A 24,399-nucleotide genomic window follows, 5' to 3' on the forward strand; every position below is an offset into this window, starting at 1 on the left:
TATTGAGATATACGTTCAGTGGGGTCTGAGACAGCCTCCTGCAATCAAGCTCAATAATGCTTTGCAGGACAATGTTTGGATATTTACAAAAGTAACACTGATGCAGCTTTATTTCAGTTCAGGTCAGGTCAACTTTTGTCACAAAATGTGTTGCAAAATCTTTTCATTTTCAGAGATTTATTATTTATTACATGTTTGGAATTTCTGGTAAGGAATTGCTTATCTGTATTAATTTTATAATCAGAGAAGAATACACTGTAAATATATATTTAGAAAAAGAAGTGGCACCTGTCACCCTCAGTCTGAACCATTAGAGTGCCTCCCTTGCTGGTGCTGGCATGTCAGTTGATAGGCAGGTGGATGCATGAAAATGAATTTGTTTTAGGAGGCTCTTTTTTTTTTCCTGTATCTACAGGATGCAAAGTTATATAAAACCTTTTAGTTTCTAATGAAATATTACTTAGGGCAAGTTAAATCGGCTCTTGACAGCTGTCTTATATTGGTTTAAAATGGAGGGAGAAAGTGTTAATTAAGTATAGGCTATTAAAAGGAAGACAGTATTAGTGATTCTGGAAAACTGTCTTCTGCAACTGACATGTCAACAAATTGTCTCCTGGGAAGAAAGTGGTTTTGCAGGCTCTTCCCAGTCTAACTGCGTGCTTAGCTAGGTGGGGGGTTAATAAGCAACATCTGACAGTGGCAAAAGTATTCTGCCACATATCCTACCATTCATTTCAAGATTGCTAAGCATCTGTTTTTCCTGGTATCATTTTGTTAATCTCCTTTTCAAAACAGACCCAGGTCTATAAACAGAAATCACATTTTCACACTTAGGGATATAGATTAGATAGAGTTTTGGAATGATTTTTACGTTGCCAGCTTCATGTCCCAAGATAAACCTAAAGTGGTTACTGGGGACTCAAAATGCCCCTCAATCTTATGGAAACAAAAATTGAACCAAATGTTTCTCTTTGTTGTGTTGCTTCACTTCTTTCCTTTAAGACATTTCTTTTCTTACACTTAAACCTTTTGTGTTTTTTTGTGGAATAGATGGAAACTACAGAGAAAAATATAAAAGAATATCAAGATCACCCACAATCTTTCTGCTCAGTGTTTTTGTGTGTATCCATTTATCCACTGGTGTGTGTGTGTGTGTGTGTGTGTGTGTGTATCTAACAGATAAATGTGTGTATGTATACCGCTCTAAATTTATCACCTAGTATATTAACATGTTTAATCTTCCCAACATCTACCTTTATTCTATAATATAGTTTTCCACTTCTATATATTCCACTTCTATAAATGATGCAGTAAATAATCACTGTATATTCATATTTCTGTATCTTATTATCTCCTGGCAAAAATATCCCTGAAAGTGGAATTACTGGTTCACCTATGATAAACATGTTTAAGGCAGTGCAGCACCAGTTACGGAGTGCAGGTTCTACAGACAGCGGTGTGCGTTTAAATCCCAGAGGCTCCTGTTACTAATCTATTATAGTATGATGTAGTAAGTACTGCAATTTTCCAATGATCAAAGTGGATAAATCTCTTAGGATTTTGTTTGGAATTAAAGGAGACAATATATCAAAAACATTTAGCAACAGATGAATGTGTAAACAAAATGCAGTATGCCTACACAATGGAATATTATTTAGGCATACAAAGAAATCAAGTACTGATACATGCTACACAATGGATCAACCTCGAAAACGCTATGTTCACTATAAAAAAGCCAGTCATAAAAGACTACATACCGTTACACATGCATGATTTCAATCACAGGAAGGTCCAGAACAGGGAAATCTATAAAAAATAGAAAGTATATTAGTGGTTGCTTAAATCTGGGGGATGGGAACAAGAAATATGAGGGTGTAGCTAAAGGTAATAGATTTTTTTAGATGTGATGAAAATGTTTTAAAATTGAGTGTGATGATGGCTGCACATTTCTAAGAATACTAAGGATACTAAGAATAATTTTAATTGTATGCTTTAAATAGGTGAATTGTCTAGATTGTAAATTATATTTCAATAAAACTGTTTTAAAAATTCAGCCCATGGCTACTTTTACACACCATTTTTAACTGTATATATTTTCATTTTAAAATATCTCTTTGCTAATATTAGAACTTTGACTTTGTTATCAATTAGTTTAAATATTTTATATGTGTATTAGCCATTTGTATTTTCTTTCTCTGATTTTTTTCTTTATCCATTTTCTATAATTTTAACTGATTCATAAAAGCTCAATAAATTTACAATATTTATTCATTTCCCGTGACATGTTGAAAATAATTTTCTGCACACTGGTATTTGCTTATAAATTTTTATGGAATACTTTTAAAATTATAGAAGTTAGTATAGTGAAATTTGTGTTTTTTGAAATGTTTTTATCCCTTTGTTTTCTTACTGAGAAAGGTTCTCCCTACCTTTAGACAATATATATATATATATATATATGGCTACATTTTCTTCTAAACATATAACCCTACAATCTGATCTGGCATTTAATTTTCATGATGATATGAGGAGGGCAGTCTGTATTTATCAAAGTCACATGACATCTTCTTCAACAAAAATGTGCTTGAAATTTTTATGGAAAAGGAAATAATTTGCACCTTGTAATTTATTTAATTTGTACATCGAATTTATTTCATTTTTTCCCTTTAATCATTGATTTTTTTTTCTGAAGTATTCTCTTTATAATGAGGTTGTTGACACTAATTTAATATAATCATAGACAATTATGAGGCATCATCTATTGTTTTGAGTGGATCTATTTAATACTAACCTTGACTTTGAAATTAACTTTCATCGAGGTTCATGGTCTCTAACTACAGATTCTCTTTTTATAACTCAGTTGCCATTAAAAGTGGTACATAAAGAATTAAGTAGGGTTTAAATCTCTTGGAAGATGAAAGGCACTATTATACATGCCATCTTTGTGAGCCTCCAATGGATTCTATCTAACTTTTGGCCAAAATCTGTATGAATTTTGCAAGTCTTACATTTTCATGTTAATCTCACACTATTAAAAGCATCTTTATTACTCTAGAGAGAGCATTCCTCTGGTGTTGTTGTAAAGAGAAAAGCAAACACTGGTCTCAAGTTCTGTTAGCATAATTTGAATGGAGGCTCAGCTCATTTCAGTGAGCATTACAGACGGTTTAATGTTGATTTCCACTTTATTTGGCATTTTATCAGATGCTTACAAGGTAAATAATTAACACTTTTTTTCAGGTAAAAAATAGGGTAAAGATTAAATACTTTGGTCAAGGTCATACAGGCAAAAATTGCTATTCTTCAAATCCTGTGGTTTTACTTTGCCCTTCTCAGTTATTTTTTTCCAATATAAAAATTACTACCTCTCAACAATTCCATGTATTTATGTCTTTCAATTTAATTGGAAACTATATTTTTACCTATTTCTAATTTTCAAATACAGACTGAATAAGGGTACTTTATAAAACAACCTGCAAAATAACTGCTGTTGTTTTTGGTGTTTCAACATATAATCAACCATATACCACATATTTTTCTGAAAAGGGTTTGGTGACTATTCTTCTTGGAGAAATCCTGATGCATTCTAATATTCCAGTTATTTAAAGTAAATTGGCAATATGCTCTAGATATGAAAATCACTTTTATTCCTGGATAAAAACTTGGCTATCTGTTCACAGATAGCACTTGTACTTTATGTTTCAAATTTGTAACCTTGGAGACAGTCTAAAGTTTATGCTGAAACAAATCAACCAGGCATCAAAAAAAAAAGTAACTATTTTTCTTCATACTGGTTTTCCTTTGAAGAACTTTGGGAAGAAAATATCTTCAAATCATCATATAATATGTATATAATATCAGATTCTGATGTTAGGTTATAACCAAAAATTCATATTAAAATCCCCACCCCCAAAAAAAGTCAATTTAATTCCCTAGGGTAACAGAGACCCACTCACTGGAATATACAAAACTATCAGACAATCTTTCAGTTTTCTTCTCCATTCTGTCTTCATTATGCTAAATATTTTAATTTCCAGAACAATCTGGGTGACTGATAAAATTATTGTGATTTTTAATCCCAGGTGTTTGCATATTAACTAGAGATAATGTGAAAAATAAGTGACTTTGTCCATTTAAAGAGCCTCAGATTCCAGCAACGTAGCTAATTACTTCTGAGTTTGTTATTTTTTCCATTAAGTTAAAATATGTAGAATAAATGGGCATTTATTTTGATAACATTATAACCACTTAAAATGTGTAATTCAAAGTTTTTCATATAGTCACAGAGTGGTGCAATCATCACGACAATCAATTTTAAGACATTTTTATCACCTCAAAAGAAACCCCACACCTATTAGTAGTCACATGCCATTCCCCCATAAGTCCTCCAGGCCTAGGCAACCACTTATCTGTCTTCATAGAATTGCCTATTGTGAACATTTCATATAAATAGATGCATATAAGATGTGATCTTTTGTGAGTGACTGCTTTCACTTGGCATGGTATTTCAAAAGTTCATCCTGCTTGCTGCATGAATCAGTACTTTATCTCTTTTTATGTCTGAATAGTATTCCATTGTGTGGATATACTATACTAGTTAATATCATGTTTCCCTGAAAATAAGACTGGGTCTTATATTAATTTTTGCTCCAACAATCTACATTTATTCATTTACTCATGTACAAAATTCTACATGTATTCCAACAGTCATGTCTGGCTGATGATCTTCACTGGGGCTTATGTTTAGGGTAGGGTTCATATTACGAGCATCCTGAAAAATCATGCTAGGGCTTTTTTTCCAGTTAGGTCTTATTTTGGGGGAAACACGGTAGAGAGTTGGATTTTCTTACTTTTTTTTTTGCTATTATGAATAATGCTGCTGTGAATATTTGCATATAAGATTTTGTATAACTATGTTTTTACTTCTGTTGAGTATATATCTAAGAATGGAATTGTTGAGTCCTCTGGTAACTGTTGTACATTTAGAGGAGCTACCAAACTTTTTCCAAAGCAGCTGCACCATTTTATATTCCTACCAGCACTGGGCCCCACAGGAAACCAACTACATCAGGCCATTCTACTAAGACTGTGAGACATAGCAGCCCTACCTAATATATAAAAACAAACACAGGGAGGCAGCCAAAATGGGGAGACAAGGAAACATCCCAAATGAAAGAACAGAACAAAGCTCCAGAAAAAGAACTAAACAAAATGGAGACAAGCAATCTCTCAGAGGTAGAGTTCACAACACTGGTTATAAGGATGCTCAATGATCTCAGAAAGAACTTCAACAAAGAGATAGGAAACATAAAAATGGGAATAGAAAACATAAAAAAGAAACAGTCAGAAGCGCAGAATATAATAACTGAAATAAAGAATGTATCAGAGGGAATCAACAGTAGATTAGATGAGGCATAGGATTGAATTAGCAATTTAGAAGATATGGTAGCAGAAAACAAACAAGTGAAATAGCAAAAAGGAAAAAGAATTCAAAAAAATGAGGACAGTTTAAGGGGCTTCTGGGACATCATACATACCAACATTCACATCACAGGGTTACCAGATAGAGGAGACAGTGAGCAAGAAATTGAAAACTTATTGGAAGAAATAATGTTTGAAAACTTCCGTAACCTAGTGAAGGAAACCGGTATACAACCTAGGAAACAGAGTCCCAAACAAGATGAACTGAAAGAGACCCACATCAGACACATCATAAATAAAATGCCAAAGCTTAAAGACAAGGAGAGAAATCTTAAAAGCAGCAAGAGGAAAGCAGTTAGTTTTCTACAAGGGAACTTCCATCAGACTGTCAGCGGATTTCTCAACAGAAACTTTGCAGGCCAGAAGGAATTGGGAGGAAATATTCAAAATGATAAAAAACATGGACCTTGAGTCAAAGGACAGATAAAGGGAAAGTAATTAAGAGTACAAATTGACAGTTACAAATTAGTCATGGGTATATAAAGTATAGCATAAGGAATATAGTCAATAATATTGTAATAACTATGCAAGTGTCAGATGGATACTAGAGTTATCAGCATGATTACTTTGTAAGTTATATAAATGTCTAATCACTATGTTGTACATTTGAAACTAATATAATATTGTATGTCAACTGTAATTAAAAAGTAAAAATAAATTATTAAAAAATAAAATAGCTTTTTTATTAGTTTCTGCAAACATTCTATATAGTAATAAAAGAGGTAGATTTTTCCATTAAAATTAATTGGTTTAGGACATAAGGAATCAATAATATACTTTTAAAATTTATTACGTGATTGTTTTAGGGCCACATCTTTTAAGGGTCAGGCAGGGTTGCTGTGAAATGTGTCATTTGTGCTATTAATCTTACTGGAATGTCATGACAAAATAGTTCACCTAAAAATCATGAAATTTGCCAGCTTTAATCTAAGAAGAATTTCCTTCTATGGAATTTTTTTTGTTTGTTTTTTTGTTATAAATGCCATACGCCCTGCAGGAGAAACTGGTTCAATGTCGTTTGCAACAGAAAGCCATCTGTGGTACAGGCCAAGCTCTGTCTAGCATCACCTTTCCAAGCAAAGTGAGTGTAGTGAAAGAATGGAACTTTATAAAAAGTGTCAGAACAGGGACTGAAAGCATCATTACTATGCATCAACTAGAGACCCCCCTAGAATGGCTTTTAAACCAAATTCCCACAGCCTGAGAGTCTCTCTAAGACAATTCTAAAGTCCAGTGGGAGACTAGACAATGGGTGAAGGTCAAGTCTTATTCCTGCTCAGATTAGTGCAGTTCTTGCATTTGTGTAATATTTTGGACTTCTACATAAATAAAAATTACATGGCTTAATATATTTTTTTTTAAACTTTATTGGGGAACAGTGTGTTTTTCCAGGACCCATCAGCTCCAAGTCAAGCTGTTGTCCTTCAATCTTAGTTGTGGAGGGCGTAGCTCCGCTCCAAGTCCAGTCGCTGTTTTCAATCTAGTTGCAGAGGGCGCAGCTCACTGGCCCATGTGGGAATCGAACTGGCAACCCTGTTGCTCAGAGCACATGCTCTAACCAACTGAGCCACCCAGCCGCCCCCACATGGCTTAATATTTGAATATTTTTATGCAATGTTTATGGAATATTCCAAAGTCTTCCTCTTACACTCAACTTTGTCATAGTCAAGACAATAAACTCCATGAAATCAATAAGAAACGTATCAATTTGACAAAACACTGACACATTTTAAAAAATATTTATATAAGGAAAATACTAGAGCAATATATACCAAAAATATATATTGCTTTTGGGTATATACTGTTGTTTATATCTGATAGATGCAATTATCACCAATTATGTTTCATTTATTGTTTTTAAGTATTTTAAAGTCTCTAAATTTAAAAACATAGTAAGTTTCCTAACATGAAAGAACTATTATTAGAATAAGAAGACAGAGTTCCATATTAGCTGCAGAGATTAAGAAGGCCGAAGTGCTAATTCTGGATCTTAAACTAACAATCTACAGTCTTGATCAAGTCACTAAATATCTATGTCCGATTCTTCATTAAAAAAAAAAAAAAGGGGGAGCGAAGACAAAGCGAAGCAGTTTCAGCAAGTTGTAAGGTACCGTCTGGATCTAAAATCCTGAAAACTATCATTAGGAAAAGCATCTGGATATATTTAGATTCAATTGCATCAAAAATTTTGTTCTTCACATCAGCAGCACTTCACATGAGAAGAACAGCAACCTTCTGTAAAGCAGAGTCTGGTCGCTTAGTTCTAGATTGTTAAACACATATCATAGAGTCAATGCACACTTTTTAAAATAGGATTTTTATGGACTCAGCATTGCCCTGTATATTTTACGGTACCGAAAAAAGAGAAAACCACGTAAAATAAATTTCTCCAAAATTAATAATAAATTTGGAAAGAAGTCATATTGCCATATCAGTGAAGACCCATTTATGAAATAATAGAGTTTAGAATGACATTCTGTATTATGATATAGACAAGAGAATAGGATAGCATATGAAGTTATTGCAATCAGTAAATGGAAAGGGAGATAAACATATACTGGTATGTCTAAGAGCAGATGGCTACTGAATTGTGAAGACAGAGAGGGAGAAAAAAAGCAGGTCCTTTTTGTGTTTGTTATCCCTATTATAAGTCTTGGAGATCTGAGGGTGATAAACCAGAGCTTGCAAGAAACTACCATAAATAATCTGCCTTCTATCAAGAAGTTTGAGAGAGGAAAATTCTGTTAAAGAAAGGAAAGCCTCATAGAATGGAAAAAAAGAAACCCTCAGTGTTAGTCTTTAAATATTTCTCTTTCTCCAGTGGCTTCTTTTTCTGGCTTCATTAATTTTTCCCTTGCTTGCTTTCCTCATAAACATGGCTTACAGTCTTTTGTAACTTTGTGAATGATTTGGCTTACTGGCTGCATTTCCTTAAGTAAGAATGATAATCCTTTTAGAAACAGAAAATGCCTTATTCATTGAGGTTTTTCAGTGTTATCTTTGTAAAAAAAAAAAAAAGTTTATTCAAAGAATGTACAAGATGAAATTAAGGATGCATTAAGGAAATTTACTTTTGTGTGCATGCCAATGTTCTACTGTTTATAATGGTGATGGGTGAAATTCACAAAGTGTCTATTGTAGCATTTTAGTAGTTTGTGTTTGAGTAATAACCTGGCTTATGCTTCATTACATGACTGACTTCATGATAGCAAAACCATGCATACTGCGTCTGTCAGTTAAAGCCTCCTTCGCTTTCTCAGGCACTAATTAAGAAGTCCTTATCGTTCATGAAAGGATAAGTAATAGACACAATTGCGGTCAGATATAGACATATCTAATGAGCTTGGACAACCCACTTGTGGATTTTTGGTGACAACCTTTTACTTTGAGCTTCAGAGTCAGAGGCTCAAGTTTTATGTAAGTGAAGGCTGACAACAAGAGTTAGGAGAGCTGCTGCTTTCTGTCAAATGCTTCCTTAGCTAAGCAATATTCTTGGCCCCATTCCTTTGTGTATTGAAGAGGACTATACAGAGACTATTGGAAATGTCATAAGGGAAATGAAGTTCCTTACTATTAATAGCATTGGTGGATGAGTTGGCAAAAATCACACCAGGTACACAGCATATCATGTACAATTTGTCAAGGTTTTCTCAGAAATATGTCAGGTAACTAGATGGAACAGCTGGGTTGCTGATGAGTATCTTTACTTTTTAAATTGTTTTGACCATATTGTATCACATAGTCCCCTCTGGTCCCTCAGGGTCTATTCAGATTCAAGTAGACCTATGTTTTCTCTCAAGCTAGCCTAGGTTTTTTTTTCCCCCTGATTGCTGGTTGATGAAATTGCTGGTGGTCATCATTCAGCCTTCCACAATTATCTCTTGCCTCTATAATCCAATAGGTTGAAAGTAAGTAAATTGGGCCAGTCCACTGTGAATTAGGACTGGTCATACTAGAAGAATTCATGCCTCTGTGGTAAGACTATTTTCCATAATCCGATGCCATTTCCCTTACAGACTATTGTTGACCCTGAAACATAACACTAAACTAGAAACAATGTTCCACCAAAAAATAAAGCTGGATAGGAAAAAGTTCTGATTGCCAAGGACTTTGACTTAACTGGGGCCTTTGAGTCTACAGAGAAGATTCAATAAATGAAGTCACCATGACTTATTTTAAATTACGTAACTTTTGTTTGTTTGTTAAAAATAGCAATGCCATACCTGAAATTTTGCAAGTATGAAGAATGCCTCTAAATGTAGCTATGATTTTTTTCTCATATTGGTGGGAGAGAGGTGGGTTAGGGGTTTTTATTTTAAGACTGGAAACTTTTTACAAATATCTGAATAGTAGCTTAGACATAACTTAGTGACAGCCTTGATGTAAGCAATTCTTAAAACATAGTTGCAGATGCTTGATTCTATACAGATGCTAAGAAAGGACATTTATTAAAGAGTATGCAAGGAAGATTACTACAATGTGAAACAGTAGACATTTATTCCTTTCATGGAAAAATAAGATAGATGAAGGTATCTTAGCTGCCCCTCCCTCTTTTGTTGGAATTCACTCTACCTTGATAAATATCCCTTTTGGGAACAAAGCACAGAGGTTGGAAATGCAACAAAACACTATATTTATTTAAATCTGGTTTCAAATCCTAGCTCTGCCATTTGCCAACTGTGAGAAATATATTTAATTTCTCTGAGTCTCAGTTCCTGCATCTATAAAACTAAGATCAATTACGTGCTTCCTTTACTGGGTCGAATAAGGAATGCTAGTTAACCCTTATCAGGCATGTATGATGTGCTTGACAATTTTCTAAGCATATTACATGTGATCCATATAATGTTCACAATAATAATGTGAGGTAGGAGCTAGTATAATTCCTATTTTTCAGATGAGAAAAGTGAGGGACAAAGAGTTTATATCATTTTCCAAGATTGGAGAACACTTAATATGTAAGATTTGAGCTTTCTGTTTCTAGAATCAGAGCAATTAACCACTATGCTATAATACTGAGTATTCAGAATGGCATTCGGACAGTGAATGGCCCATAAACATTAGCTTTAGACATTATCACTGGTAAATTTTTAGACGCCCATAAATAATATGCTGTTGCTTTCCTGAGTTCAGAATCAATTAAAAGGTAAGCATAAGGGTCAAATGAAGATCTAAATATTAAAGATAAACTGATTGGAAAATGTGGCTTTGGAGCTACAGCTAAGTAAGTGTGATGATACTTTGTTCCTGATTAATTTAATTTTCCTTTTGGAACTCTGGGAAATAAATGGCTCCCAGGAGGGGCAGTTTCCTCCACACGGCAGGGAGGGCACCAAAAGGCATTCGTTCTGTGAATAGATCAGCTCTGAAAAAGAGACCACATGGTTCCCAGTTATACCCACTCGGCTCCTTTTTTCCAAACTCTCCATTCAGATATGACTATTTTCCTGAGGAATAACCATTGAAAATTGGGAAGAAGGTCTCCAGTATCATGTAATATCCCTCCACTGAAATGGAAGGCCAGGGTTGCTCCTCTCTGAAACCCACAATTGTTATTTCTACTACTACCACTATTATTGCTGTGGTTATTATTATTCCCCAACAAAAGACAGAAAGAGTGATTCAAGGGCATCTCCTTGTTCCTTATCCTGAGCCAAGAGCTGCTAAAAAGGAGATAACATTGGTCTTATCTTAAGCATAGACCACCCTAAATTTGTGGAGATGCTGGCCCAGCTGAAGAAAACTGTCTTCCACAGCATGGCTGCCCTTGGTTGCTCAAGTGAGGAAGGACCACTCCCCTTAGAGGAATGCAGATATCAGGGGCAAGTCTTGCCCCACCTGGAAGGAAAACAGGGAGAACAGCAGTGATAACCTACTTTCTAGATGCCATCACTAGCTGTCTGTCTTCTAGCTCAGGTAAAAGATCTATGAGAATGCACTTTTAGAAGGCATCTTTTTCATTATCAGTTAGTTCAGCGGTTCTCAACCTGTGGGTCACGACCGCTTTGGGGGTCGAACGACCCTTTCACAGGGGTCGCCTAAGACCATCGGAAAACAAAAAGATACTTACATTACGATTCATAACAGTAGCAAAATTACAGTTACAGAGTAGCAACAAAAATAATTTTATGGATGGGGGTCACCATAACATGAGGAACTGTATTAAGGGGTCGCGGCATTAGGAAGGTTGAGAACTGCTGAGTTAGTTGGTGATGTTAGCACAGCTGTCCTTGGAAGTGTCGTAAGCATGGAGTGAGATGTCTTTCCCTGGAAGTTATTCTTATCTAGTTCCTTGAAAGGTATTTACATAAGCGTCTATAGATAACTATATTCATAACTGCCACATTTTCCAAAGAAATGGAATTTTTCACAGGAACTCCCACAATGACCAGAGAGAGAGAAGCCCAGGAAATTAGCCATGGTAATGCTAGATGATATCATTACATGAAAGTGTGAAGCTGATCTGATCCTTCTTTCTAGAGTAGTTGAAATAATAAGGCACTTAGCAAGAGAGCATCTCAGTGGTAGACTTGAATGCTATATGCTCTTTCAAAGCCTCACTCTGGTAGGTTTACAAACCCCCAATTTAATGCTGCTCTAGATAGATATTGAAAGCTTTGCCCTATAGTTGTCAAAACAATTGGTTACCCTTTAAAAAAATTATTTGCAGATACATTTAGTTAAAGGCATCTGAGATGGAACTAATAATGCATTAAATAGTGCATGGGAAAAAATCATCACAATACCACTCATGTGTTGCTCATGTGTGGCTTCAGATGCATGAAAAGCCAAACAATTTAGGCTGGTGAGTTCTCAAGGTAAAAACACAGTGTGGATTAGGACTGTTAAGATCCAGAGGCTCAAAGTCTAGTCAATCCACCGTTACCCCTCAACCCCCACCTTATGGGAAGTCTCAAAGCAGCAAACTTGTTTGACTTGGACCCAGAGAGGTAAAATAGCCCCTGAAGGGATTCACTGACTTATTTGAATCAATGAACTTTATCAGGGTGCTAGGTGCTTGGATTTTCCATTCAGTCTAAGAGCGCTAAATGTTCTGAGATATAACAGCTTCAAGTTAAATAAAAGGAGAATAACAGAAGCACAGGGAGCTGCAGGGGTTTTCTTTTCTTCCCCCCCCCACTCCACTCCCACTATACTTTTCATGGATTGTAGAACAATTGTCATCCTACCCTGTTTACTGTGACAGCACTTCAGGGGCCCTGTGTCCTTCTGTGGGAGAGGAGGGATGTGAGGCTGGACTCCCACCTCTTTTCATTCCTACTATGATCACTCTAGAGCCACATGGCCATTTCCAAACCATGTGATTCTTTTTCATTGTCAAATATAGAAGCATTTAGAGTAGGTCTACATCTTGAGGAAAAAAAAAAGTTATTTACATGTCCTACCAATTAATTCTTAGTCATTCTGTTTCCCCCATCTTCAACCAGAAGTCCTTTCCCCCTTCTCTTACTTTTCCTATACCAATATGATATATTTCTCTTCTTTTTATATCAATATTCTCTCCACACGTTCAAAGCCAAACTATATTTATCATTTTGTGAAGTCATTCATCTGTCCATCTTGAATTGACTTCTCTTTTTTCTCTGTGTGTATATAGCCTCCAATTATACCTGCATTATGAAAACTAATATTGTTCTGCCTTGATTTGACTTTCATTTTCCACTAAATTTTATTCTCTTTAATCTTTTCATTTCTATACTTCTAATTGTTGCCAGGTTTCTTATCCATTTTAGTAAGTAATTAAGATTTGTAGCACTCAAAACTTTATAAATAACATGTACTTTCTAAATTTTCCCCCCAAAGTTATCCTCTTCTTCCATTACTTTGTAGGATTTCTTTTAAGCATTTTGAACGAATTGCAGGTATAATGCAATAGGTATTGCCATTTTAAAAGAAAGTTTTAATGTTCCTTTGTCTTTATAAGTGAGAGCATGTTAGCATGTGAAGGGGAGCAGAGTTTAACACTCCCAAATATGCCTGTTTTGGGGATATTGATTATTTTAAGCTTGTTATTTTTTAAAAACAAAAGACTCAGGAAACACCTTTGACCTTCCCCCTAATTGCCTAAAAGAATTTAGATAGAGGGAGAAGCTGCTCCAGGAAGCAAACTTTCATTATTGGTAACTATAAAAAGTTGTATATCATAGTTTTTCCCACTGTCATCTAGCTCCACATGTTACTATGGAAATAGACTCCAAAAAAGTTAAGTAATTTGGACAAGATAACATACTCTTCTGTGATAGAGCTGAAAATAAAACTCACAGGATTGGGACCCACTATGCCAGGAACTTACCTTAACCTAGAAGCATCCAATTTCATGTCATATGTAAAACCTCTCTCAGGATATTAAATCATGATTCTGATGCAGTGTAAATGCTTAATGAGTATTTGTGAAATAAAAAACTCATCAATTTGAAAAAGGTAAAACCTAACTTTATAGAGATGAGTTGGATATATGACTAAGGCTAGTAAAGTAAGAATGAAAAAGAACTGTGTTTTTTTCCTAAGTCAAGTCCATGCCAACTATGGTAGAGCTCCCAAGTCAAAAAGAGCATTGGTTTTTTTAATAATGTCTTAGAAACTTGAAAATTCCTTCCTACCTCATCTGACACATGGGAATATTTTCTTCTTCAGAAGAAAATGAGTATTTCCCAGATATAGTTCACATATTACATTTTTGCAGTTTATTCCTAAACCATTTTTCCATTAAGAATTTCTTATGGATTTACTTACAATCCACTGTATGTAAATCTTGCTTGTTGGATATCTGCGAAAACTGAGTATTTTTACATGCCTAATTCCAAGCGTTATGAATGTAAATGAGGACTTTGCTGATCTCTGAGATCTCTGATATAGCAAATATGACTTCATAAAGCATACAACTTCCTAAACAATTAGCCCAACCCCTATATACTTTCTGAAATACATTTGTTCAGTTAGGCAATAGAGATCTCTCTCTCTCTCTCCCCCCCTTCTCTCTGTCTCTCTCTCCCTCCCTCCCTCTCTCTGTCTCTCCTCAAATAATGCTCACCCTACCTAGATGAACAAGGCAGGTTTCACAGGGATGTTTGAGGTGGGACAACGGTCTGGGGTACACAGCCAAAAGGACCAAAATGTCTAATCAAAAGGATTTAAGAATGGTAAACTTCCAGTGTCTTCTCCTGATGATATTGTAGAAAAATAGAGCTGGGTCCTCTACAGAGATGACAACGAACCAGAACCAGTGAAATGTGAATCAATGTATCAGATAAACTAAGTGGGCTATAGTTCATTGAAACCAGGAGAGGGAGGTGTACAGAAAGAACAGACTGATAAACTAATAGGCTAGAAAGAGGGAGCTCTAGAAGGGGTTGAACTGAGCAAAGGATGAACTAGAGAGAGAGAGGTTACCCAAGAGCCTGTCAGTTCACCAGTCATGAATAAACCTATAAATATGCAAAAGGCAATGGCTGGGAAATCCTCCCAGTAAAGCTCAAGGGGAAAACTGTTAGAGAAAGTCTTCACTATGACATTCATCATGAGAAAGGATCTCTCTCTCTCCTGATTTAATAAAACTAATGTGAAATTGATAATGAAGAAGATATTTTTGGGGAATGTCTCCCTTGGATATACGTATCATTGGCCCCAAATACATTTTATCAACAGATTGATTTTTAATATTAAGTGTGCATCCTTTTCCCAATGACTTAACGTAGCAGAATGGAAACCGTTTTCCAATATATTCCATTAAAACAAAACTTTAATTTTCTAGAGCAATTTTAAGTTTATAACAAAACTGAGAGGAAGCTACAGAGATTTCTTACATACCCTTGGTTCCCACACATGCACAGATTCCTCTATTATCAGCATCACTAACCAGCATAATACTTTTTTTTTTTTTTACAAAGGATGACATTATGTTAACACATCATAATCACCTAAGATCTAGAGTTTACTTTAGGGTTCACTCTTGGTGTTGTACAATCTGTGAATTTGAACAAATGTATAAAGACATATATCATTATTATAATATCATACAGAGGATTATCACTGCCCTAAATATCCTCTGTGCTCTATTCATCTCTCTACCCACCTCCTCGCCCCACAACCAATATTCTTTTTATTGTCTCCATAGGTTTGGCTTTTCCAGAATGTCATATTGTTAGAATAATACAGTGATCAATTTTCATTACATTCCTATTTTGCCTGTGGGTCCTTTAACATGTCTTCTCTCTCCACACGGTATTTCCAGGCAACTTCTTACATAACACCCAAGTCAAAATCTACCTTTCAATGGAACTTGGTCTCTTCCCATATCTCCCCTTATCTCCTCTGAACACTCCTTGCTCTGATTACAGTTCCTTTTGGTTTCATGTGGCACATTAGGGTTTACTTGGTTTCATTTTGTGCACTCCAGTAATGTCACGGCAGCCCAAGAAGACAATCAGCTACTCAAAGGTAGTGGTCACTATCTCCCATTTCTCTTTTATCTTTCATAGCATTTATGTTGGTACTAGGCACACAAACATTGCTTTAGAAATAATTATTAGTTGATTGAGAATCTTGCCTGCATAATGCAAAAGAGTTTACCAATGAAAACTTAAATTATTTATTTTATATGAAAAACACTTTGCAGATTATTGAAAATGAAAATACTCATATTTTAAGCAGCATGAGCTTACCCTTTCTCTAATTATCATAAATCATAGCCTGAACATTTGTACTACTCAAGATTTCAACTTTTCCCCCTAACTTCCTCCAGCATGAAAGCCAATCAAGCATTTGCTTGCTACTGTTTTCTACATCCATCTCCAAGCACCCATTGTAACATATATATTAATTGTGATTATTTTTAATGATTTATTCAAGTCGTTTCTAATACAAAGTTGATTTAGCACAAGTTGTTTTTAATATAAAGCTCTGGATTAGCATGGCATATCCCATTATTTATAATTGCATCAGTTATTTTGCCACTAACTTCCAGAAATAATTAAACATATTTTTCTTAATGGGTAATCAGACAGCATTAACCTATTTCAGCAATCTACAGAGAATGGTCCTTTCTTTAACCTTGTCCTCAATCCAGCTGGCCTCTTCCATAACAACTGGAAAACACAAAACTCTTTGGGTTGTTTTTATCTCTTGTCTCCCACTGAAATGTGACTCCACACTCCCCTTTCCCATGGCTTTTTTATCTTGGCTTTATTCCGTGACAGGACCCCCTCATACCCGCCCTCCTCTCCACATATCTGAGTGTAACGCCTGACTACAGGGTTAATTTGTTGTATCTGGTGTGATATGTTATTTAATTCTGATCTTGTCTGGGCCACCTGTCTTCAATTCCTTCCCCAAACTAATAAATTTCCAGTTTTCCAAGCTTAGCTCAAAATACATTGTTTTGGAGGGTTTCACTTTGACTGTGGGGTGAGCTTTAAATTCCTCTGATACATTTTCCCTCTAGCCACGAATTTCTTGTCTGAAAGGCTTTCTGGTGGGTTGAAATCATCTGCCATTAACTCAGACGCTTTGCCTATGACCTCTATTTTTTCTCAGTTAACCTCTTATGCTGAACAATATCACTTGCTTCTAGCTATCTCTTATTTCCCAGGTTGATCCACATTTTTATTAAAACTCAGGATTTGAGAATTCTTTTTTGGACTGTAATTACTTCTATATGATTGTTTCTTTATTCCCAATGTAGGTCACCTTTTACTTTGTACTGAAGTTATCCAAATAAAATATATTTTGCGATTTATGCCTTTGAATGGAAAATACCTTCCCTAATCAATGTCTAAATGTAACATCAACATTAAAAAGGAAATTCATGGGGCCGGTCGAGTGGCGCGATGGTTAAGAACTTGCTTGGGACACCAGAGGGCCCCGGTTCGGATCCCACATATGAGGGCCAGTGACACTGCCCTCTACAGCTAAGATGCTGAACAACAGCTCAACCTGGAGCTGGGCTGCCATGAGTCGCCTATGACAGCGTAGGCTGCAGCCCCTGTGGCAGTGGGTTGCCATGGGCTACCGTATGTAGCCAGCAGCCAGCGTGAGCAGCCAGCAGCCGCAGTGAGCAGCCGTCCAGAAGCCGGCGACTGATCTGCCTCAATTGGGAAGAGCGCAGTGATGGTGCCAACTTGGGCCAGTGAAGCAACGTCCTCCACAACTAGACTGAAGAACAAAAACAACAGCAACTTGTCTGTTCCCTTTCCCCCAATTCCCTAGCACTGTTCCCATCCCCCCAATTCTCCAATAAAAATCTTTAAAAAAAAAAAAAGGAAATTCATGGTTATTCAATAGGGAGGTTAGATTTCTGGCCATTTCAAACTTCTGGACAGAGCTATGAACCAAGGTGTTAGGCAAAATACCCTACCGAATTTTCAAACATCTTAGTGGCACATAATTAGATGGCACACAACCTAACCTTCATTATCTATTATTCTTAAAACATGTAATCCCAATGATCTCAAGCCATCAAAGAAGTTCTGTTTCATCCAGTGAATTTGGTTTAAGAAGGCAATAAATTATTTCATCCACTTTTAAATGTTTCTATTGTAAATTATTACAAAATCTTAAAGTTTGTATTGCCATGCGAATAACGAAAGGTACCCTCCTTTAGCTCCCACTCTTGGACAAGTACTAAACATATGTTGTCTCATTAAATCTACCCAACGAGGTAGATGTCCTGTTCCAGATTTTACAAATGAGAAAATGATGTCTCTAAGAAGTATATTTGCCTCACTTCTCTGCAGTGGCAGCTACAGTCTTTGTGTAAGCATCTGGATTCTGTGGGAAAGGATTGCTCTGATAATTTGTAATGTGCTCTGCAAATGTTTCTCTTTAAAATTCTAGGCTTATTAAACTCCTTTTCAGAATTCTGTAGCAGTTAGATCCGTTTGCATTATCCTTGTACAAGAGAGAGCTTTGTCCTCGCCTAACAGGCTGGTAAAAATATGGCACGGGGGCGACCAGCTTTCTCTTAGTGAGTGTGGCTTCTCTTTTGAGAACCTTCTAGCCTCATTCTGGATCTTTTCACATTATTTCTTTTCTAGATGGTATTGGGTAAATGAGGTATTAAGATCTCAAGTTTTCTACAGTTAATCAAACCCTATTAATTGAAATGTAGAAATGGTGTGTATGTTTGGGGGGATAAAGAGGGGAGGAGAGAGAGAGATCTGACAAATTGGGAAAAATAGTTTCAATTGTCCTTAGGTGTCCAGGTTCTTAAACTAGTGGTTTGTCAGAGAAGAATTTTCCCCATAACTTTAATGTCATGTACAGATTGTAATCTCTTGCTACCACAAACAATAGAATTTATTTTGAAAGTATTCTGAATTCAGACTAAAAGGGGGTGGGGTAAGGTGGGCGTGAAGAAGCTAAAGACCAGGCCTCCGAATATCAATATTTTGGAATGGGGGTGGGAAGCAAGAAGAACTGGAAAATTGACCAGTTGAATACAGTTTATTATGAGGCTTAATTTTGAAAAATCTGTTCTTGACCTACCTTGTCCAGGTGATTTCGGTAGGACTTTACTTTCTAAATTACTTAAATAATAGCAGAGAATAGGCAGACCCCTTAAAATATCCATATGTCTGTCATCTATTATTTTAAAGTTTTTTCTGCTCTAATCAGCAAAAAGCAAGGAGAGGAAGGTTGTCCTTTTTTTCCTCGTCAGTTGTCAGTGGCAAAGAAGGAAGATGAATGAGGAAGACAAAGGAAATAAGAACATAGGTTAAATAGTAAAACTATCTTTTTTTCTGTGCCATTTAATATTGGTTGGATTGCCATGAGGCATTCATAAGAATTATGAAAGGTTATTGATAGGAAGCCATATTTAGAAACGAGCTATAAATGAGGCCTTGAGGTTGGTTTGGAAAAAACAAAACAAAACTCGATTTAAAAGCCAAATCGTGCTCTAACAGGGCATATTGATGATCAACTTTACAAGTATACTGAATCAGGCATGCTTAGTTAGTTTAGCCAGGCTGGCATTAAAAGTTCCTCTGAAAACACAATCAAAAGAAAGCTGTTAAATTGACATCATGATTGTGCTGGTTATATTCTAAGTGTTTTACATGTATTTATTCATCCAATCCTTACAATAACCCTATGGAGATAGGTAGTATTATTATTTCTGTTTTATAGATGAGGAAACATAGGTAAAGAGTTTAAGTAGCTTGCCCAATCAGACACTAAGTAAGTTGTTTCAGAATTTAGATCTAGGCAATCTTATTCTACAGCCCCCAAATTAACCACTACACTCTACTGCCTGGGCTTTTCTAAATTCCCTAGAGTTCGATGCAACTCACAATTTTGGCAGAGCAAGAACGTACATTGCAGTGTAACTGCCTGTGTTCCCGCATTTTCTTGCAGACCAAGAGGGCTGTGTTTCATCCAACTCTACCCACTGCAGTGCAAAAACATAAACAAACAAAATGAGGTAATTCAAGGAGTCTTCTCATCAAAACTTCAGAGTAATGAGCAGCTCTTGGGAGACTGTTGACATTGGTTACATGAAAGTCCTCAAATAAAATGCCTCTTTTGAACCTTAATTAGCACTCTTAATGCCTCTTCCCCAATTCTAGGTCAACTAAATGATCAGGGGCAATCATGCCAGCCTAAAAGAAGGGGAAACCCCTTATCAAAAATTTGCCTACCCATGAAGTAGCCCTAGTCTTGTTGTATGCTGACAGTGTTTTATAATTGTAGCCTACATAAATCCTCTTACCTAACAAATCTTCCAAACGCATACTGAATTACTATCACTATTCTTTGAGTACTTTTTTTTTTTTTGAAAAAAAAACAAACACCACCATGAATTTCCTCCTCTCTTGATGTATTTAACTCTTTCTTCAATTCAAGTCTCTCTTCTATGCAGCTAACTCACAGGCTTTCTCTCATGTATCCTACTATTTGCTCTGCATTTTGGTACTTGTGTAATTTCACAATATTATTTTTCCAGGGACTCATATGCACTTTCACATTCCTGAAGGCTATTATAATTTCTAGGAAATAAAGCATACACATAAAAAACAAACAAACAAACAAACAAACAAACAAAAACACCAAGATAGTTGATCAAGGGGCTTTCCTTTCCTGAATGTTTTTAATCAGATCTCCTGTTTTTAATTCATTTTTCAGAAAAATGATTTTTATTTTCTGCATACCTTAGAGGGTGGTAATTCCCTTGACTACTAAAGGCATTTTTGAACTGTTTCTGCATAATTCATACTGAATGTAGTGCTCAGAAGCTGGCATTATTGGGGTATGCATATTAATTATTTATATGCAAATTATGAACCAGGGGATTCAGCACTGCTGGAATATATAACTCTTGCAGCCTTTTCCAAGGTAGTACATTTCTTGTACCTTTATGTTACCATTTCTTTATATAACATTTTCCAATTCACCAAAACAAATGTCTAGTCATATTAAGATCTTAACTTTTGCATTAGCTAAAGCAATTACGAATGTGAGAAGATGGAAATTGTTAATATAAAGCAATTACACTTTATGGCTCATCTTTTTCAGTCCCCAGAAGCAGAAATATACAGCTTTTGAATGTTTTTCTTTACAAACCATATATTTCAAACACCTCACCTCAAAGTCTATGATTTTCATATTTGAACATTTTTTATTTATACCCATTGATTTCACCCTAAAGCAATATTTAGAGAAACATAATTCCAAACTAAAGATGCTATAAGAGTTCACTTGATTATAACCTTCAACCCAACAATATTTATTTCCACAGTGTGACTCCTTCACAAATGGAGATAAAAAGAATAGAGATAAAGGCAGAAGAATAATCATTAAAAGCAGCAATCTCAGTATACATTATATTCCAAATATCAGAAGCATTCTCTGGAATAGTTTTAGAGGTAAAAGTCTTTACTTGAACTTTGAAATTGGCACAATGTCTCATTCTTAATGTAAGGAGTCAGCCTAGACCAAGAATCTCTGAAACAGGGAACGATATCAGGAAGTACTTTAGTCCTATAACCCCTGGAAGGCTTATGTGACAATTTTTAAATTGAAGTCAAGGGTGACAGAAAAGGAAACAAATGATAAGATAAAATTGCGAATCTTCTGTTTCAAGATATACTTAGAAAAATACTACCATTATTCTGGATTAATATCTGGGATCATAATTCACCTCTGACTGGGCCTCTATGGAGTTTAAGTTGAAGAAAGTTGGTCTTTGGCAGCAATATCAATGTCATTACACATTGTATAATTCATTCCCTCTCTTTACCGGTGCCTTTGCCAATTTCCCAAGCCTTCAGCCATATTTGTTTCTTTTCTTTCACCACCATTCTCTTATCAAATCTGTACTCCCAAAAGACCTACACTTAGATATTTAGAGTAAAAATCAGATTGAAATGGAACACATCTCCCAGGCCATTTTCACAGAAGCAAAAGGTAAAGCTTTAAGAGGAGAAAAATATCTGATCTGCTAAAATTTTAAGAAACAACATGCATATGAGAGACATATGTTTTATTCAGATAAAGCCTAACATAGCTGTTTCACGTGGGATGGATAAGCACCCATTCAAATAAGACATGGTCTGTTAAGGAAAAAAATAACTATTGGGTTGTCAGAAAAATCATGATACATTTTTGCAATGAAAAACATAGAAAAAATACCTCATAACTTTTCCAACAACCCAATATTACCCTGGTTAATAAGATGTATCAAAATGAGGGCCAGTGTCTCTGGATTCCTAATATCCTACATGTGATGAGATTTCACATAAAAAGCGTACCATTTAATTTGGAAACCAAATATATTAAGTAAAGGGAATGAAATCAAGAATCTAAATTAAAAAAAAAAAGTCTAAGCATAAGAGATTACCCCACCTTGTCCCTTATCTAACAACAGATGTCTTCACACCTGACAAGGCATCTTCTTTTTCTCTTTTTTCAATTTATTTATTTATAATTATTACCTAGTTCAGGCCTTCATCACTTGAGAATTAGATTCTGTCAACTGTTGATAAACTGGACTCCTTGAACTCATCCTCTACAACTTCATCAGAACATCAGCAAAGAACTCGAATGTGGCTTCTTAACAAGTAAAACAAACAAACAAACAAAAAACTAGTTGGAATAAGCAACTGAAAATAGCCAGAGATGTACTGAACATTGTCTAGTACAATTGGTCTCTCGTTCCTGCTCTTGATTTTTCCCACTAGCATTATATTCCTGGAATTAAGATTCCAAGATCTGGAATTCCTGGTCTGATTTTAATTTCCAGTTACTCTTTCAACATAGCCATTCCTCAGAAGTCTTGACATAAATTTTCCAAAGCATCGTATCTCTCTGAATAGTGGCACCCTGTTTCCCTTTTTATGAATGCCTCTATTTTCAAGCTGTTGATTGTGCAAATATCCCTAGCCAATTCATCACAGATTTTCATGGCTCCCCAAAATTGATCCGCTCCAATGATAACAATCTCCTATGAAATCTCAGAGGGATTTCAAAAATTCTGCTCCTTCACTTTAAATTTTCCCTCTTTTTCTTCCCTTTCTTTTAAATTCTTATCTATTCTTTGGGAAGGGTTATACCAATACAGCTTTTCCACATTTACCTGAACCTTTGCAGAATCCACAATCTAGTCCTTTATTCTCTACTGCCTGGAATTATTTCATGTTCCGTGTCTTGTTTCCCTAACTACATTGTAAGCTAAATAAAACAATTTTAAAACCTTATATTAATTGTATGGCTTTCTCAACTCCAAAAAGAGTACTGAGCACAAAGTAGGCATTCACATAATAGTAGTTTAATTCAAATTAACACTAATGGTAGTTATTTGATTTTATTAAAAACAGAAATGTAGATGTGATTCTGAATGTTATTACTGGATAAAAGTGCTTAAGCTTTGGGTTCCTAGAAAAAAGTAAAAAGAGAAAGAAAAATGAAGATGCAGAAGAAATACTATATTTATAAAGTCTTAGAGTTCAATTTGTTTTAATTCAACAAATATTCATTTAAATAATATTTATAGGCATTGTAGTATACAGACAATGCAGAGGTGACTGAGATGAGCAAATTTTAATTTTCAAGGAGAATACCATCTAAAGGGAAAAGAAAAGCCTAGGTCAAGGCAGAAAAATATTGGTTTTATAGTAGAAATACAATTGGAAGCTACATAAACACAGAAGAAAACGAAGTTAATTCAAGATGGGCAGATGCGTCATTTCACAAAAATACCAGATTGGGTTGGCTTTGAAGTGTGCACAAAATATTGATATATGGGGAAAAAGAACATTTTAGAGTGTTAAATGAATTAAACAAGGAGTCCACTAGACTGAAATGATTCTAATGTGTTAGCAGCCTATGTAAACAACCCAAAACCTAAGCCTGTAATGTCTCAAGTTTAAAAAATAAAAGCCTAAGAACAGCCAATAAGAAACAGCAATTAGGTGGTTCATAGTTGTGACATTGTGATTTATAATAAATATACAGAGGGGGCCAAAAAAATGTATACACATTTTAAGAAAGGGAAACTATTAAATTGGAAGACCCAACATATACAAACAACAAAAGATGAATATAAGTCATATTTGACTTCTGCAATTACAAGAGGTGCTCAAAGTGGTTACCATCAGCATCCACATACTTCTGATTATGGTGAACTACTGCTTGAGCAACGTTGACCAGTGTCCAGTTGTATACAATTTTTAGGCACCCCCAGTATATATTTGGTCTTCATCCCTGTTTGTGTAACAGAGCTCCAAAAACACTTGGAATTTCCTAAGTGATAATAGCAATAAAGTTGTCTTGACAGTCATAATAAACCCCTTTCAACCACATCTGAGTTTATGTTAATGAGGTGACCTTTGGAAAGCACCTAAAGATGGGGCTGGTTGCCAGGGGAACAAACCCTGTGATTAGAGGGTTGAAACTTTCAGTCCT

The 24,399-nt window shown here is 35.4% G+C and overlaps 1 long non-coding RNA gene across 1 annotated transcript in view; it reads right to left on the reverse strand.

The window, feature by feature from the left end:
* Window positions 1–1,756: 1,756 nt before the first annotated feature.
* Window positions 1,757–24,399, reverse strand: part of LOC109375333 (uncharacterized) — a 109,523-nt gene continuing 86,880 nt past the window's right edge. The window contains exon 3 of the long non-coding RNA XR_002122548.1: window positions 1,757–1,806. This is a non-coding gene — a long non-coding RNA (uncharacterized LOC109375333). The remainder of the gene's footprint in view (window positions 1,807–24,399) is intronic.

The sequence above is a fragment of the Hipposideros armiger genome, unplaced genomic scaffold (genome assembly GCF_001890085.2).
Source record: "Hipposideros armiger isolate ML-2016 unplaced genomic scaffold, ASM189008v1 scaffold_930, whole genome shotgun sequence".
Lineage (NCBI taxonomy): Eukaryota > Metazoa > Chordata > Mammalia > Chiroptera > Hipposideridae > Hipposideros > Hipposideros armiger.